The 17,976-nt window shown below is 41.1% G+C and overlaps 1 long non-coding RNA gene across 1 annotated transcript; it reads right to left on the bottom strand.

Moving 5' to 3' along the window:
• Positions 1-425: 425 nt before the first annotated feature.
• LOC130014111 (uncharacterized) lies at positions 426-10,018 on the bottom strand. Its single transcript, XR_008789091.1, has 5 exons — positions 9,878-10,018; positions 8,913-8,964; positions 6,112-6,180; positions 4,534-4,673; positions 426-758 (listed from the first exon to the last, which is right to left on the bottom strand). It is a non-coding gene; the product is annotated as an uncharacterized LOC130014111 (long non-coding RNA).
• Positions 10,019-17,976: the final 7,958 nt, after the last annotated feature.

Here is a 17,976-nt window from a genome sequence, read left to right as displayed (position 1 = left end):
AGGATAAGTCAATGGTATATCTCCCTCTCTCTCTCTCTCTCTCTCCCTCTATCTCTCTCTCTCTCGGGCATCACGTGGCTAAGTGGGTAAGACGCTGGCTCGCTAGCCTGGAGGTCGCGTGTTCGATCCCTGCATTGGCCGGGAAAGTTCATCGGGATTTTCCGGCGTGGTTTCCCCTTGTCAGTGATGCAGGACGAAGGGTATGAGAAGGACAGCTGTCTAGCCGTTCGGATGGGACGAAACACCGAAGACCTGTGTACGTAAAAGATCCCTTGGCAGTTGGAATTCGATATAAGAGTAGGCCGTAGTGCCGCTGCCCTGGCAAACTTTCCCTCATAGCACACTGTATGGCGTATGCCCGTCTTCGTTAGCCCAGTTTAGGAGCAGAACAGTAGGACGTTAAACCCCATTTCATTTCATTTCATTTCTAATAAGACCCGGTAATTTATTCAAAGATTCTACATAATTAATAACGTCGTTGATGGTCACATGGGGTAATTCTTGCTTAGCGAGATTTCTTATTCCATTTTTCTTCGATTACTTATATAAAAATTAATCTTGACTTGGGTAATCATTTGGTATTGACGCTAGCCACATTTTTCCATTTCTAGTTTACTTATATTTTTTATAAATGTTCTTCTTCCCCCATCGGTTAATGAAGTGTCTTCACCTCCAATTTTAGCATAAAATTTCATTGCTTTATGATTCCATTCCATAGCCTCCCACTGAAGTCTACAGAATCCTTCTTTTAGACTAACCTGTTACAAACATTAAAATTAAAAATTAACATAAAATTTAGTCTGTTATATTTCTGGATTTTCGTGAGAGGTTGGGGGTGAGTGGCGGATGGCCGATTGGTTAGCGCATGCGCGGTGTATCATAGGGTCTGTCATTGAGTCAACTGGCGTGGTTTCGATTCGCGGATTGTAAGTGATAACGAGGAGGGTCGCCTGTCCAACCTCGTGGGTTTTCTCCGGGTCCTCCGTCTTCCTCCCACTGCTAAAGATCCCTCCGCGCAAGCGCACTTTTGAAATAAAATTGAACCATATGTTAGTCCCGAATTGACCCACTATGCGTCAAGTGGACGTTAATCCCCATTTTCTCTTTCCCCCGTAAGATGTTAGACGAAAGAGCTCAATAAGTAGTGACATGGATATCTCAACCCAATGGCAATTCCTACACTATCGACCTTTCATTTGTATTTAATTTGGAAATGAAATGGGGTTTAACGTCCATCTTTTCTGCACCGACTGGGCTAGTAAAGACGGACATACGCCATGCAAGGACAGCGGCGCTACGGCCTACTTTAGATTCGAATTCCAACTGTCAAGGGATCTTTTACGTGCAACGTATACAGGGGGACTTCGGTTTTTCGTCCACTACCGGACAACCAGACATTGTTCTTGCACCACTGTCAAAGGTAAACCACATCGGAAAATTCCAAGGTTAGCGAATCAGTGTCTTCTCACTAGGTCACAGTGGCTGGCAGATATAACTGGAAACCGAAATAAACCTTAAATGGTATCGTAGATTGACCGAATTGAACAAGTTTTGCACAAGAATATATTTCCTCTCTTTTCTGTTGTTCTTAGTGTTTAACGTCCGCTTCCACTGAAGGTGATATCGCAGACAAGTCTTATTTTTCACTTTTATTATCTTACCGCACGCGCAGGGGTCTTTCCTATGGGAGGAAACCGGAGTACCCGGAGTAAACCCACGAGGTTGAGAAGGCGCCCCTATCTCCAGCCGCATACGCTCACACCAGTTATCGAAACCACAGCCGCAAGTCAGAGGTGACCGGCCAGCTAGAGGTCAAAGCGTGGCACCCTTGTTTCTCGCGAGAGACAAGGAGGGGTGGATGGCCGAATGGTTAGCACGTGCGCGCTGTATCATAAAACCTGTCATTGAGTCAACTGGCGTGGTTTCGAATCCTCGGTTGTACGTGACAAGGAGTAGGGTCCTTGTCCAACCTCATGGGTTTTCTCTGGGTCCTTCGGTTTCGTCCCACTGCTAAAGACCCCTACGCGTAAGCGAGTTATTGAGATAAAATTGAACCGTATGTTAGTCCTGAAATAACCAAGTTTCTGACGACTGGACGATAAACCCCATTTCTCTCTCTCTCTCTCTCTCTCTCTCTCTCTCCCTCCTTCTCACTCGCTCTCTCTCTCTCTCTCTCACTCTCTCGCTTAATTGTGAGCTGTGGATGAATTTTCATAGTAAATAAACAATTTACTTGTGCCAATCGATGTACATGAGCCCGACGCCCTTACTATTAGGATTGATCGATTAGAAAAGGCTTAAGACAAAAGAAAATAAATATTTTTTTTTAAAATTCGAATTGTCTTTAAAGGGCCAATCTCGATTATATTTTGGAGAATAAAACTGCTTAAATTTCTGTGAAAAGCACTTAAAAACCTCCAACTTAGGGCCGAGCAACTAACTCAATATACGTGATACGTTTTCAAACAACTTAAACCCGTTAGTCTTCATCTGATAATGGAGACCGATGTTCCAAGCTGCATTGGTGTCTGAATAAAACGTGTAGGTGACATTTACCATTTGTTATCAAGTACAGCACGTGAATCACGCACTAAAAAGACATCGAAAGAAACCCCCATAGGTTATTAGGTCACAGGTTTTATTAATGTTATAAATAAAAAAAATGAAAGGAAATGGGGTTTAACATCCTACTATTCTGCTCCGAACTGGGCTAATGAAGCCGGACATACGCCATACAGTGTGCTATGAGGGAAATTTTGCCCGGACAGCGGCACTAAAGCCTACTCTTATATCGAATTCCAAATGTCAAGGGATCTTTTATGTGCAAGACAATGTGTACACGGGACCTAAGTTTTCGTCCCATCCGAACGACTAGACAGCTGCCCTTGTCAGCCCCCCCCCCCCGTCCTGTATCACTGACAAGGGGGAACCACGCCGGAAAAACTGGATGAACTTTCTTGGACGAATCAGGATCGAACACCCGACCTCTAGGCTACCGAGCCAGCGTCTTACCCAGTTAGCCATCTTCTATATTATCTATCTCTATATATATTTGTGACTGTCGTTTGTCTGTCTGTCTGTCTGTTTGTTCGAGGTTGGAGGCTACACTAGGTCTGCCCCGAATCTGAAATTTGGGGACTAGGGGTAGCTCGGACCGGGGAGTAACATAGGCCATGTGGCGTTAGTCTACCACTTCCGGTTTCGGAGTTATGACCCCCGAGCGAAGCCGGTCTGTTCGGGGTTGGCGGCTACACTAGGTCTGCCCCGAGTCTGAAATTTGGGGTATAGGGGTAGCTCGGACCGGGGAGTAACATAGGCCAGGTGGCGTTAGTCTACCACTTCCGGTTTCGGAGTTATGACCCCCGAGTGAAGTCTGTCTGTTCGGGGTTGGCGGCTACATCTGCCCCCAACCTTGAAATTTGAGGTATAGGGGTAGCTCGGACCGGGGAGTAACATAGGCCAGGTGGCGTTAGTCTACCACTTCCGGTTTCGGAGTTATGACCCCCGAGCGAAGCCGGTCTGTTCGGGGTTGGCGGCTACACTAGGTCTGACCCGAGTCTGAAATTTGGGGTATAGGGGTAGCTCGGACCGGGGAGTAGCATAGGCCATGTGGCGTTAGTCTACCACTTTCGGTTTCGGAGTTATGACCCCCGAGCGAAGTCTGTCTGTTCGGGGTTGGCGGCTACACTAGGTCTGCCCCGAGTCTGAAATTTGGGGTATAGGGGTAGCTCGGACCGGGGAGTAACATAGGCCAGGTGGCGTTAGTCTACCACTTCCGGTTTCGGAGTTATGACCCCCGAGCGAAGCCGGTCTGTTCGGGGTTGGCGGCTACACTAGGTCTGCCCCGAGTCTGAAATTTGGGGTATAGGGGTAGCTCGGACCGGGGAGTAACATAGACCAGGTGGCGTTAGTCTACCACTTTCGGAGTTATGACCCCCGAGCGAAGCCGGGTATCCTGCTAGTTATACTAATATTTGTGACTGTCGTTTGTCTGTCTGTCTGTCTGTCTGTTCGGGGTTGACGGCTACACTAGGTCTGCCCCGAGTCTGAAATTTGGGGTATAGGGGTAGCTCGGACCGGGGAGTAACATAGAACAGGTGGCGTTAGTCTACCACTTCCGGTTTCGGAGTTATGACCCCCGAACAAAGCCGGGTTTCCTGCTACTAAATTATAAATAATTGTGAAAATCCGGATGGTTTCTTTAACTCTCTATTAAAATTTGATTCTGGTATGTTTAGGAATCATTTCTTATGGTCCCGTTTCCACATTGGCGTGCATGTAAAAGATCCTTTAACAGATGGAATTCGATATAAAGTAGGCCGTAGTGCCGCTGTCCGGGCAAAATTTCCCACATAGCACACTGTATGGCGTATGCCCGTCTTCATTAGCCCAGTTCTGAGCAGAACAGTAGCACGTTAAACTCCATTTCATTTCATTTCTCTATTAAAGTTTGATTCTGGTATGTTTAGGAATCATTGTGAGATATCGGATGACTTCTCAAAGTAAATAAATATATATCGTAGTAAATTTTACCTGTTCCAATCGGCGCACAAGAGCCCGACCAACGCCTTTACCCCGTTCAGTTTCTGTAACATGTAGCTCTACCATGGACATGTATTTTCCCATCCACGACAGATAGGCCGGAATGAACAAAGTGTATGCTATTATGTCACCTGAAATACATGAAAACATAGAACGGATTGAACATGGGTTGAACATATTCTATTCTTTAAACATACATTATGCAAGAGCTACATCTGTCTATTGCAGGTCTTTCTTTAGGCCTGAAATGTTTTCTAAATTATTAGTTAGACATTAATTAACCTATCCAGACCATAATCAACTCTAGATTGCATCGCTAGCCTGCGATCTTTTGTGGATTATGAGCCGATTTACTGCATAACTTTCCTTCACGATTTAACGATGAAATGGATAATCGAGACTATGCTATTTATCGTACTGACTTTAGTAATGATGATCGAGGCTAGGGGAAATTTATATCGCTTAGTTCTCGGTTCATAGTGGATCAATTTGAATGAAATTTTCAGCAAATTGCCTTTTGCCTTTACATTATCTAGTTTTTAACTATTATAATGAGAACTGCCAACTCGTTATCGAATCTCCCATAATGTATGTTTAAGTGGCATTTAGTAACTGGGCCTAAAAAAAAATATGTTCTATCATCTGATCAAAATATAGATCTATATTTCGTTTCGTTTTTATACTTTCGATGGCCTCTACTACATGAAGATCTGACCAATTGTAGTGAGAGGTCGCGCCAGGGATCATACGGGCGGCTTTTGACGCTATGGTGTCAGACGAAATGAAATGGGCTTTAACGTTCTACTGTTCTACTCCGAACTGGGCTAATAAAGACGGGCATACGCCATACAGTGTACTATGAGGATAATTTTGCCCGGACAGCGGCACTACGGCCTACTCTTATATCTAATTCTAACTGTCAAGGAATCTTGTACGTGCACGCCAATGTATACACGGGGCCTCGGTTTTTCGTCCCATCCCAACGACTAGACAGCTGTCCTTGTCAGACCCTCCGTCCTGCACCACTAACAAGGGGAAACCACGTAGGAAAATACGGATGAAATTTCTCGATCAATGCAAGGAACGAACACGCCACCTCCAGGCCAACAAGTACGACGAAAGATATGTGGGATTGGGTGGCCGAATGGTTAACGCGTACCTGTTGCATGAGTCAAGTGGCGTGGTTTTGATTCCCCGCTTGTGCGTGACAAGGAGTGGCGTCGTCTGTCCAACCTCGTGAGTTTGCTCCGGGCCCACCGGTTGCCTCCCATTGTTAAAGACCCCTACGCGTAGCGCAAGCGAATTGTTGAAATAAAAATTGAACTATGTATTTGTGTCGAGTGGACGTTACTCCCTCCCCCATACACACACACACACTCTTTCTCTCTCTGTCTCGCTCTCTCTCTCCCTCTCTCTCTCTCTCTCTCTCTCTCTCTCCATCTCTGTATGTTTAACACAGTAGTGAGAGGGATTGTCTTCAACTTATCGGACCCACTATACTTACTATGCTACAAATGGCACGAATAAGGACAAAGATGAGAGTACGAAACATCTTGCTTTGCTACCAACCTGATTCAATTTTTTCAGCTACATGACATCTAAATAAAGGCTTTTCACCAAAACCATCTTTTCTGAAAGCTGTAAAACATAATATAATTTGATAATGATAATAATTATAGTATGACTTTATTTAAAGGGTGCTCCTAGATAATACGTGGAGTTTCTATTTTTCACCGGTTTTATTAATGTTATAAATAAAAAAAATCAAAGGAAATGGGGTTTAACATCCTACTATTCTGCTCCGAACTGGGCTAATGAAGACGGGCATACGCCATACAGTGTGCTATGAGGGAAATGTTGCCAGGATAGCGGCACTATGGCCTACTCTTATATCGAATTCCAAATGTCAAGGATCTTTTATGTGCAAGCCAATGTGTACACAGGACCTAAGTTTTCGTCCCATCCGAGTGACTAGACAGCTGCCCTTGTCAGGCCCCCGCCCTGCATCTTGATGAACTTTCTCGGACGATGCAGGGATCGAACACCCGACCTCCAGGCTAGCGAGCCAGCGTCTTACCCACTTAGCCACCGTGACCCCCATGTTATAAATCATTGTCACTCTTTCAATTATTGTTATGGATAGCGGTTATCCCCACTCACTGCCATCCCCTTTAATGGAATCGGCCGTGACTTGAAAATCGACCGTGTTCCTGTTATCTCTCTCGACCTCATTGAGTATCGGTAACTGTTTTCCTTTTAACGTTACTTCTCGATTTTTCAAATCATTGTTACTGATCTCGTGTTACGATTGTTCTATCACATATGCAATATCGGCATTGTCTTTTGAGATAAGATGATGTTATATATGCTACTTACAGTGTACTGATGATGTTATATCTGTTACTTACTGTCTACTGAGGATGTTATATCTACTGTTTACTGAGGATGTTATATCTACTACTTACTGAGGATGTTATATTTGTTACTTACTGTCTACTGATGATGTTATATCTGCTACTTACTGATGCTGTTATATATGTTACATACTATCTACTGATGATGTTATAAATGTCACTTACTGATGATGTTATATCTGTTACTTACTGATGATGTTATATATGTTACTTACTATCTACTGATGCTGTTATATCAGCTACTTATTGTCTACTGATGCTGTTATATCTGTTTCTTACCGTCTACTGACGATGTGATATATGTTACTTACTGTCTACTGATGATGTTATATCTGCTACTTACTACCTACTGATGATGTTATATCTGTTACTTACTGTCTACTGATGATGTGATATATGTTACTTACTGTCTACTGATGATGTGATATATGTTACTTACTACCTACTGATGGTGTTATATCTGCTACTGATTGTCTACTGATGATGTTATATCTGTTACTTACTGATGGTGTTATATATGTTACTTATTGTTTACTGATGAAGGTATATCTGTTACTTACTGATGCTGTTATATCTGTTACTTACTGATGGTGTTATATATGTTACTTATTGTTTACTGATGAAGGTATATATTTCTACTGATGATGTACAAGTACTCCTATGATTACAGGGGGTGGGTGGGGAGTGGATGGCCGAATGGTTAGCACGTGCGCGCTGTATCATAAGGTCTGTCACTGAGTCAACTGGCGTACTTTAGATTTCCCGGTTGTTCCCGAAATGACCTGGTTTGTGTCGAGTGTACGTTGAACCCATTTTTTTTCCCTCTCTAAGTATACTCTTCAAAAAAAAGTAGGGGATATTCAGAAACAATACAAAACTGCGGAAATCCACTGCTGTTTTTATTAGAGGTAACCAGTGTATGTTAATAACAGACCAATTGCTTACACATTAACATAAACAGTTCATATGCGCAGCTTATCTGACGGCCCCATTTCACTCGCAAAGAGATACACTGTCAAAGGTGAAAATGGACGTTTTTGATTTTTGTCTTAATAATGCGTAATTGCTCCACCAATCCTCAGACATTCAGCAATTCGTCGTGGCATGCTCCAAATCAACCGACCAATCACGATTTGGGGCAATCTGACCCACTCCTCTTGCAGTGTCACGGCCAATTCTTGCAGTGTTGTCGGTTGACGTTGATGTCGACGAACACGTCTCCCGATCAAATTAAACGTAACATACTAAAGCAAAGGAACTCTAAACAGTAAATCTTATGCAAGAACCGATAGGGGAGCAAACATCGATAGGATAAACCAGCAAGTGGCAGTTTCCTTGAAGTGTCAAATTTGATAATGAACCCCTCCCACGGGTATGGCGCGATTGTGTGTCGCACATGCAGCTCAGTGGTTCTGTTGGGGCGATAAATTCTTCATCTGTGAATATACTCTCAAAGCATGTCAAGTGTCCATGACTATTTATCATATCACAACCTGCATAGGTATTTGCATTTCAATATCCCCTACTTTTATATATGAAAAGTTAAAAATAACTAATCTTAGCTATTAAATACACAAAGATATAAAAGCTTTTGAAAAAAGAACTACATAATATGTTGATTACTAGCAATTTCGATTATTTTATTAAGCTCTTCAGGTAAACAACATAAATTTTAGTTAATACAACAATGAGTGTGACGTCATAGCGTCATAGTAACACAGACTACCAAAAATACATACAGCATGCGGAAATCTAAATGTTGCTTTAGTCACAACATTTAACCCCTCACAAGAAGATGGGATGTTATTTTAAAATGTTAAAATGTTATTAAACCAGTGTTGAAATCAGTTTTTGTCGGCATACCTTTTATCTTTTCATCGTTTACCGTGAAACAAAGTAGTGCAGCTTTACGGTTGTGCTAATATTTCTGGATATATATATATATATATTACTTACTGTCTACAGATGATATCATCTCATTTCCAAAGCCATGAAGAATCGCCTGATCCTGTGAGACAAAATAACAATGTTTTATAAGGCCATGATAATATCACAAAACAAATGAAGGGGTTAATAATTCCAGCTTGAAAACAAAATGGGAAAGTAACCATAGACTTACTTAATGATAGTAAAACATATACATACAGGCCTGTAAAAATCTCTAATATCTTTAGCAATCAGCGGGGTATCAATACTGGTGAAAAAATCAGACGGCTGGAAACTCTTAGCTTTTGGGAATTCAGCTCCGACTGGGCTAATGAAGACGGGCCCACGCCATACAGTGTGCTATGAGGGAAATTTTGCCCGTCTTCATTAGCCTAGTAGGAGCAGAACAGTAGGACATTAAACCCCATTTCATTTTAGTTCCACTGCGCTGTACCGTCGGGCCCTTATTAATAACGTTAAGCGACTTTGTTAGTTGTTTTCAAGCAGTTTTGCTTTCACCTCAACAGGCCAACACTTTTATTTCTAACACCTAAGGTTATTATAAATTATGTTATATGAAATTCATACATATCATTGCTCCTTCAAGGGAGGTTGGGTGTCCGAATGGTTAGCGCATGCCCGCTGTGTCATAAGGTCTGTCATTGAGTCAACTGGCGTGGTTTCGATTCCCCGCTTGTATGTGACAAGGAGTAGGGTCGCCTGTCCAACCTCGTGTATTTTCTCGGGGTCCTCTAGTTTCCTCCCACTGCTAAAGAAGACCCCTACACGCAAGCGAATTATTAAAATAAAACTGAACCATATATTAATTCCGAAACGGCCTAGCTTGTGTCGAGTGGACGTTGAACCACATCTCTCTCTCTCTCTCTCTCTCTCTCTCTCTCTCTCTCTCAAAACAAAAAATAACTAATAAAACTTTGACGACAAATTGCCTGATGAAATTGAAATTTTATAATAACTATCTGTATTACACGTACCTTGCACATTCTGAATAAATCTTCACAATCATCAATTACAGCATCTCTGATTCTAAAAACAGCCATCTTAAATAAAATCGCCACCCACCGCTATACTTTCAGTTTGATAGTAAGGACAGTCCACACCAATGAGAATGGTCCACATCAATGCCTATGCAATTATGTTATCTATTTAGTTATATAAATGACACGCATACGAATGACTATACATGTACTTAGTAAATGTTTGGGCCACCAACCGCGCAACATATCACTTACAAAACGTACTAAGGGCACCCCACACCACCTGGTATAAATTTCCTTGTCCTTGGAATTTACAATTGTGAAATACAATAGTAGTTAGTAGATGAACAATGGGTGACGAGAACTCATCGAATAGAAATCTCAACACGGTGCTTTGACGTGTTTGACTCGAAACATCGTTGTAGTTCAAAATGGAGATAAGTCTTGCTGGTTGTGTAGCACCATGGGTCTTTTGTCTGACGTGGAGAGCGTACATTGTCAAACCGGTTGCCACATCCTACATACGACCCATGCATCTTTTCTTACTACATATTTCTGTAGCCTTGTGATCGTCTAGAATTTGTTTCTAGCTGTCTTTACTTCTGCTTCACGTTGTGTATTTACTTCTTCCAGTTTCTTAAGACGTTTGTCTTACCAGGAATAATAATGCATAGTTCGCTTCTACATTTTATATAGCATATAACTGAATACAGGTATACAAATGAAATGAAATGAAATGAAATGGAGTTTAACGTCTTACTGTTCTGCTCCTAACCTGGGTTAATGAAGACGGGCATACGCCATACAGTGTGCTATGAGGGAAATTTTGCCCGGACAGCGGCACTACGGCCTACTCTTATATCGAATTCCAACTGCCAAGGGATCTTTTACGTGCACGCCAATGTGTACACGGGACCTCGGTTTTTCGTCCCATCCGAACGACTAGACAGCTTTCCTTGTCAGCCCCTCCGTCCTGCATCACTGACAAGGGAGAACCACGCCGGAAAATCTGGATGAACTTTCTCGGCCAATGCAGGGATCGAACACCCGACCTCCAGGCTAGTGAGCTAGCGTCTTACCCACTTAGCCACGTGATCCCCGAATACAGGTATACAAGCATAGCACAAATTACAATACTATATAGCTAAAACCACTTCTCCACCCTATCCAGCCTCTCGGCTGTCTAGGAACTCAGATGTACCCTCGATCTCTGGAATCTAATGCAAGTCTGACTTACAGGGTTCCACGGTTTCTTTTAAAGGTATATAAATATCATGCACCATAAAGCGTGATCATGGCCCTGAACTTGTGTAATTAACAAAATGATTGGTTACTTTAAATCAAATGATGCAATTAAAATAATTCCACTCACGTGTAATTCTGGTGGTAAATGAGTGACATATGTTTTCGATAAATAACTCTTTTTTATGTGTCAACTGTCAATTACAGACTAAGTTGATTTAAGTATTTTAAGTACATATCACATATTATGCGAATATGTTATTTCTCGAGCAAAAATTCTACTAAAAGTATTACAGTTGGTGTTTGACAAATTCCTAGTGTGAATAGGTCTTAAGTAGTCTACATTATATAAGACAATCTCAACTTGACCTAGTGCAATGGTGCTTTATCTTGCGCAAACAAGCTATTTATAAGCGTCGCATGTTTACTTTAGATAAAGAAAATTGTAGATTAAATATTATTAACTTGTTTAAAAATATATTTAAAGAGAATTTATACAATACTAGTAATTTCTTTAAGAATAATATGTCAAATTTTATTGATAAGTTCATTAAGCCGTCATTCCTTATAATATACTCTTCAAAAAAAGTAGGTGATATTCAGAAACAATACAAAACTGTGGAATTGCACTGCTGTTTTTATTAGAGGTTACTAGTGTATGTTAAAACAGGCCAATCTGCCTACACATAAACATAAACAGTTCATATGGGCGACTTTCACTCGCAAAGAGATACACTGTCAAAAGTGAAAATGGACGTTTTTGACTTTTGTCTTAATAATGCGCAATTGCTCCACCAATCCTCAGATATTCAGCAATTCGTCATGGCATGCTCCTAATCAACCGTCCAATCACGATTTGGAGCAATATGACCCATTCCTCCTGCAGTGCCACGGCCAATTCTTGTAGTGTTGTCGGTTGACGTTGACGTCGACGAACACGTCTCCCGATCAAATTAAACCTAACACACTAAAGCAAAGATACTCTAAACAGTAAATCTTACACAAGAACCGATAGGACAGCAAACATGGATAGGATAAACCAGCAAGCGGCAGTTTTCATCAACCCTCTGGCGCTATTGCGAGTCGCAGGTGCAGCTCAGTGGTTCTATTGGGGCGATAAGTTCTTCATCTGTGAACATACTCTCAAAGCATGTCAAGTGTCCATGACTATTTTTCATATCACAACCTGCAGATAGGTATTTGCATTTCAACATCCCCTATTTTTTTTAAGAGTATATATGAAGATAATGGAAATATTAAATTAGATTTTTGAAAGAGTTTGTATATACCCTGGACTTTTACTTTGTAATTACTTTTAATGTAAACACTTTAAATATTCATACTATGTATAGCTGTAAAACCCACAGAAATATGTTTTTAAACCTTACCTATTAACTCTTTCATATGTAAAAGTCTAAATATGTTAAAGATACATTATGGGAGATTAGATAAAGAGCTGGCAGTTCTCACTATAATAGTTAAAAACTAGATAATGTAAAGGCAATTCTCTCTCAAATTGATCCACTATGAACCGAGAACTAAGCGATTGAAATTTCCGCCTAGCCTCGATCATCATTACTAAAGTCAGTACGATAAACAGTATAGTCTCGATTATCCATTTGAATCGTGAAGGACAGTTATGCAGTTAATCGGCTCATAATCCACTAAAGATCGCAGGCTAGCGATGCCATCTAGAGTTGATTATGGTCTGGATAGGTTAATTAATGTCTAATTAATAATTTATATAACATTTCAGGCCTAAAGAAAGACTTGCAATAGACAGATTTAGCTCTTGCATAATGACGTATGTTTAAGTATATTTTTGTTTATTCATGTATATATTTTAATATCTGAATAAACATATTTACACGAAACAAAAAGTGCCGTGCTTCGACCTCTAGCTGGCTCGTCACCTCTGGCTTGCGGTTGTCGTTTCGATCCCAAGTGTGAGCGTATGTAGCTAGGAGACAGGGGCACCTTCTCAACTTCGTGGGTTTACTCCGGGTATTATTAAGATAATAAAAATGAAAAATAAGACTTGTACCTTCGGTGGATGCGGATGTTAAACACTAAGAACAACAAAAACTTACTAGCCCTGTCTACGATATCACCCTTCCAGGAACGAACAAACGAACTTATTATTACGGCGTGGACACTGGGTCAGTTCAAGTCCTTAACTAACGTATCTTTAAGGTTGTGTAGAAATGAAATAAAATGGGATTTAACGTCCTACTGTTCTGCTCCGAACTGGGTTAATGAAGGTGGGCACACGCCATACAGTGTGCCATAAGGGACATTTTGCCCGGACAGTGGCACTACGACCTACTCTTATATCCAAATCCAAGGTTGTGTAGAGTTTAACACCAGTTAGATCAGTGGGTCAATTCAAGTCCCGGGTTACGCTTGTGTTAAGGTTGTGTTGTAGTGGTGTATAACTGGTGTTCTGTTTAGTGCCTTAACCCGAGCCGCAAGATGTAACACAAGTGTTTACACCAGTGTCTAAACTAGTTTAATACCAGCGTGGAAAATAAATGTTACACTTTCTCGTTTTTGTCTCCTGTTCTAACGCATTCAATTCTTTGCCCGAGCTGACCAACTAAAACAACAACTCCAAAAGAAAACGAACCGCTTCCAGGAAGTTACGTAACTAGGATCTCTGTTGAATTTTTGTTGTCTCATTTGATCATTATTTATTCGAAATTTCTCAGCAGGTCGGTGACCGTTTCATTGGCTAATCCCTCACATCATCCAGAACACAGGTTATTTAATAATTCTTCCAGATCCTAGAGTAGTAAAGACAAGTTAAATGAAATTTTGAACTATAAAAAAACGAAACGAAATAGGATTTGTGTGTTTATCAGATTGGTCAAATAATTGTACAGAGATGTATATTTACAAAGTACTGTGACACTACGGCCTGACAGATGTGTAATGAGGAACTTCCAGACAACGGCCCGTGATACTATCTTCTAGGAGGTTCTTCGACTTTTTACGTTAACTATGTTTTTATATCTTTACAACATCCATAATACAGGAAACTAGACACACATCTATGCCATTAAATATAAGCTGCATATACATTCTCTTTCCCCAGCTTGTGTTTACTATATTACGATTAATATCATTCTCTTTACCCCACCATTTCGTAGGACAAATTTACTGACGTACCCCCTAACATCATATGGTTCTCCTACGACTTAACAGGGTGCTCTAATCCGAACGATGTTTGTTTCCCAGCCTCTCAGCCTAGCTGTTGGTATAATCGACTTTCCCCTAGGAAGGCTCTCAATGATATCTAAAGATATTTTCATCACCTTAGCGGGGGGGGGGGGCGAATGGTTAGCACGTCCGCGCTGTATCATAAGGCCTGTCATTGATTCAACTGGCGTGGTTTTCGAATCCCCGGTTGTACGTGACAAGGATTAGGGTCGCCTGTCCAACCTCGCCTGTGGGTTTTCTCCGGGTTCTCCGGTTTCCTCCCACTGCTAAAGACCCCTACGCGCAAGCGAATTATTGAAATAAAATTAAACCATATGTTAGTCCCGAAATGACCTAGTTTGTGTCGAGTGGACGTTAAACCCCATCTCTCTCTCTCTCTCTCTCTCTCTCTCTTTCATTATCTTAGCGCACGTGCAGGGGTTTTTCCTATGGGAGGAAACCGGAGTACCCGGAGTAAACCCACGAGGTTGAGAAGGCGCCTCCTATCTCCAAGCCACATTCGCTCACGCGTGTGATCGAAACCACAACCGCAAGCCAGAGGTGGCCGGGCAGCTAGAGGTCAAAGCGCGACACTCTCGAAAAACAATTGTCGAAAGCTGTAGCGTCTATCGAGAACACAAGATTTTCTGAAAATGTGGGAAAACTCGGAACGGAATCTCAATGAATACCGATAGCGTCTTCGCCCTTCGTCCACTCATGCTACAAAATCAATTTGAAATAACTGAAAAAGACTGTCGACACAGGAAATAACGGGAGGTCAACGAAAAATGAATATGGTATGGATAGGGTTCGTCATGCAATGAACCCAAAGCTTCACACAAATTTTGGAAAAGATTTGTTAAACAGCTGAGGCCTTTATCGTATTCACAAAGTTGTCGACTGTGGGGACATAACTCTTGAAAGGTCGCGGAACGTTGATTATCGATAGGGTTCGTCATCCAATGAACTCAATGCTTCAAACGAAATATGAATAAAAATATGTTAAACAATATAGCGGGGGGGGGGGGCACGGTGGCTAAATGGATGAGACGCTGGCTCGCTAGTCTGGAGTTCGGGTGTTCGATCCCTGCATTGACCAAGAAAGTTCATCCAGATTTTCCGGCGTGATTCCCCCTTGTCAGTGATGCAGGACGGAGGGCCTGACAAGGAAAGATGTATAGTCGTTCAGATGGGGCGAAAAGAAGAGGTCCCATGTACACATTGGCGTGCACGTAAAAGATCCCTCGACAGTGGGAATTCGATGTAAGAGTAGGCCGTAGTGCCGCTGTCCGGGCAAAATTTCCCTCATAGCACACTGTATGCCCGTCTTCATTAGCCCAGTATAGGAGCAGAACAGTAGGACGTTAAACCCCATTTCATATCATTTCATTTTCGGATAATATAGACGTTATTGTGTTGACAAGGTATTCGGAAAAGGGAGAATCACTCTGGAATGGAAGGGCCGATGCACACCAACATCCGACTTATTCGAGATCTGTTGATGCTGAACACATAATTTAAGATTCATCCAAATCGGCCACGACAATACATTGGTAAATATATTACATGCATTGCATCTATTTGCGTAAAGGGGATGCGCCATTGTGACAGGAAGTTACGGTCCGGTTTTTACGAAATGCGAACTCATTCGTAATTATTGTGTAACGGAGATATTTAAACGGTAATTTAATGATCAAATACATGTCGTGACGTCTACAGTGTCCACAATCTTAACACGTGATTTTTTATACATATAGGGGCCATGATCCCTGAAGTTACGTTAGGTGACAAAATCGCACTCATTCGAGATCTTTGCAAAATAAAACTAAGGAAACAAATTGTGACCTGTAGAGGGTCTACAAACAAATGTGAACGGACGGACATGGGCAACGACATAATAATGAAAAGGTTGGCGTAAAAATATTCTATATATTATACAATGTAACAATTTATACAATATATACAATACTAGTGTACTAAAACTAAATAATGTATACAATACTAGTGTACTAAAACTAAACAATGTATACAATACTAGTGTACTAAAACCAAACAATGTATACAATACTACTGTATAACTAAATGTATACAATACAAGTTTACTTAAACTAAACAATGTATACAATACTAGTGCACTAAAACTAAACAATGTATATGATGTTAGAGTATTAAATCTAAACAATTATAGAATGTACAATATGTATGATACTATAAAATTAAACAATGTATACAATAATAGTAATACAAATCTAAGCTTATGTGGACAGATTTTGAAGATTTCTATTCATAGTACACATATTTTATATCAAGCTCGAGAGTAACATTATACAAAAGTTACAAAACTTCAGTGTATACATGACTTTCAACTGGGTCTAATTCTATGTATGTATTTGAATCAAGTGTGGTATACACATGATCTTCCTCCCGGTTGTTGGCATTATAACTGGAATATTCGGGTTCATTTGGTTGATTAACGGGATTATTGTCATTAATTCTATGCATACTGTCTGTTGTCGTATTCTTACACGTTCTAATGGTGGCTATCAGACTTACAATCATGACAAGGCCAGTAACTACTCCTCCAGCTATTAACAATATTGTAGAAACCGGAAGTAATGTTACTAAAAAATAAAATACAGATTACATTAGTATAATATATTATATTTAACTATTGTACGTGATTGAAATGAACGGGGTTTAACGTCCTGCTGTTCTGCTCCGACTAGGTTAATAAAGAGAGAGAGAGAGAGAGAGAGAGATTAAGTCATTTCGGGATTAACATGTTTTTCAATTTTATTTCAATTTTGGGATCTTTAGCAGTGGGAGGAAACCGGGGTAGGGGGGCAGAAAAAAACCCGCGAGGTTGTCACGTTCAATCGGGAAATCGAAAACATCCCAGTTGACTCAATGACAGACCTTATGATAAAAAGCGCACACGTTAGCCATTCACCCATCCAGACCCCCCACCCCCCGCCCCCATGTCCTTGAAATACAGTCAAGTGGTTTTTAAGACATGAAATGTAATGGGGTTTAACGTTTTACTTTTCTGCACCGACTGGGCATATTGCTGTGAGGAGAATTAAACCCGGAAATTATTTCGAACTCCCACTGTCATTAAAAATACCGTGAAATGAAATGAAATGAAATGGGGTTTACCGTCCTACTGTTCTGCCTGCTTTGACTTGGCTAATGAAGACGGCCATTCGGCATAGTGTGCTATGAGGGAAATTTTGTCTATGGCCTACTCTTATACCGAATTCCAACTGCCAATGGATCTTTTACGTGCAAGCTATTGATACACAGGACCTCGGTTTATCGTCCCATCCGAACGACTAGAAAGCTTTCTCGGCCAATGTAGGGATCGAACACGCGACCTCCAAGCTAGCGAGCCAGCGTCTTACCCACTTAGCCACCTTGTCCCCTCTATAAATACCGTAAAGTGGTTATTAAGTAGTTCCTAACAATTCTAACGAAATACGGAGTAGGGTTCTCGTTAATAATGCCGATTCAGACTGTTGAATATATTACAATTTCAGTGATGTGTTTTCTCTGTAGCTATGTACAGTGCGACAAAACGTTAAGTAGTAGGTAACCTTTGGGTAACCATAGATACGTTTTTATCGTGAGAGGGTAGGAGGGCTGGGGGTGGGGGTGTG

This window comes from Patella vulgata, chromosome 1 (genome assembly GCF_932274485.2).
Source record: "Patella vulgata chromosome 1, xgPatVulg1.2, whole genome shotgun sequence".
Classification (NCBI taxonomy): domain Eukaryota; kingdom Metazoa; phylum Mollusca; class Gastropoda; family Patellidae; genus Patella; species Patella vulgata.
This window is presented reverse-complemented; position numbering and strand designations above follow the sequence as displayed.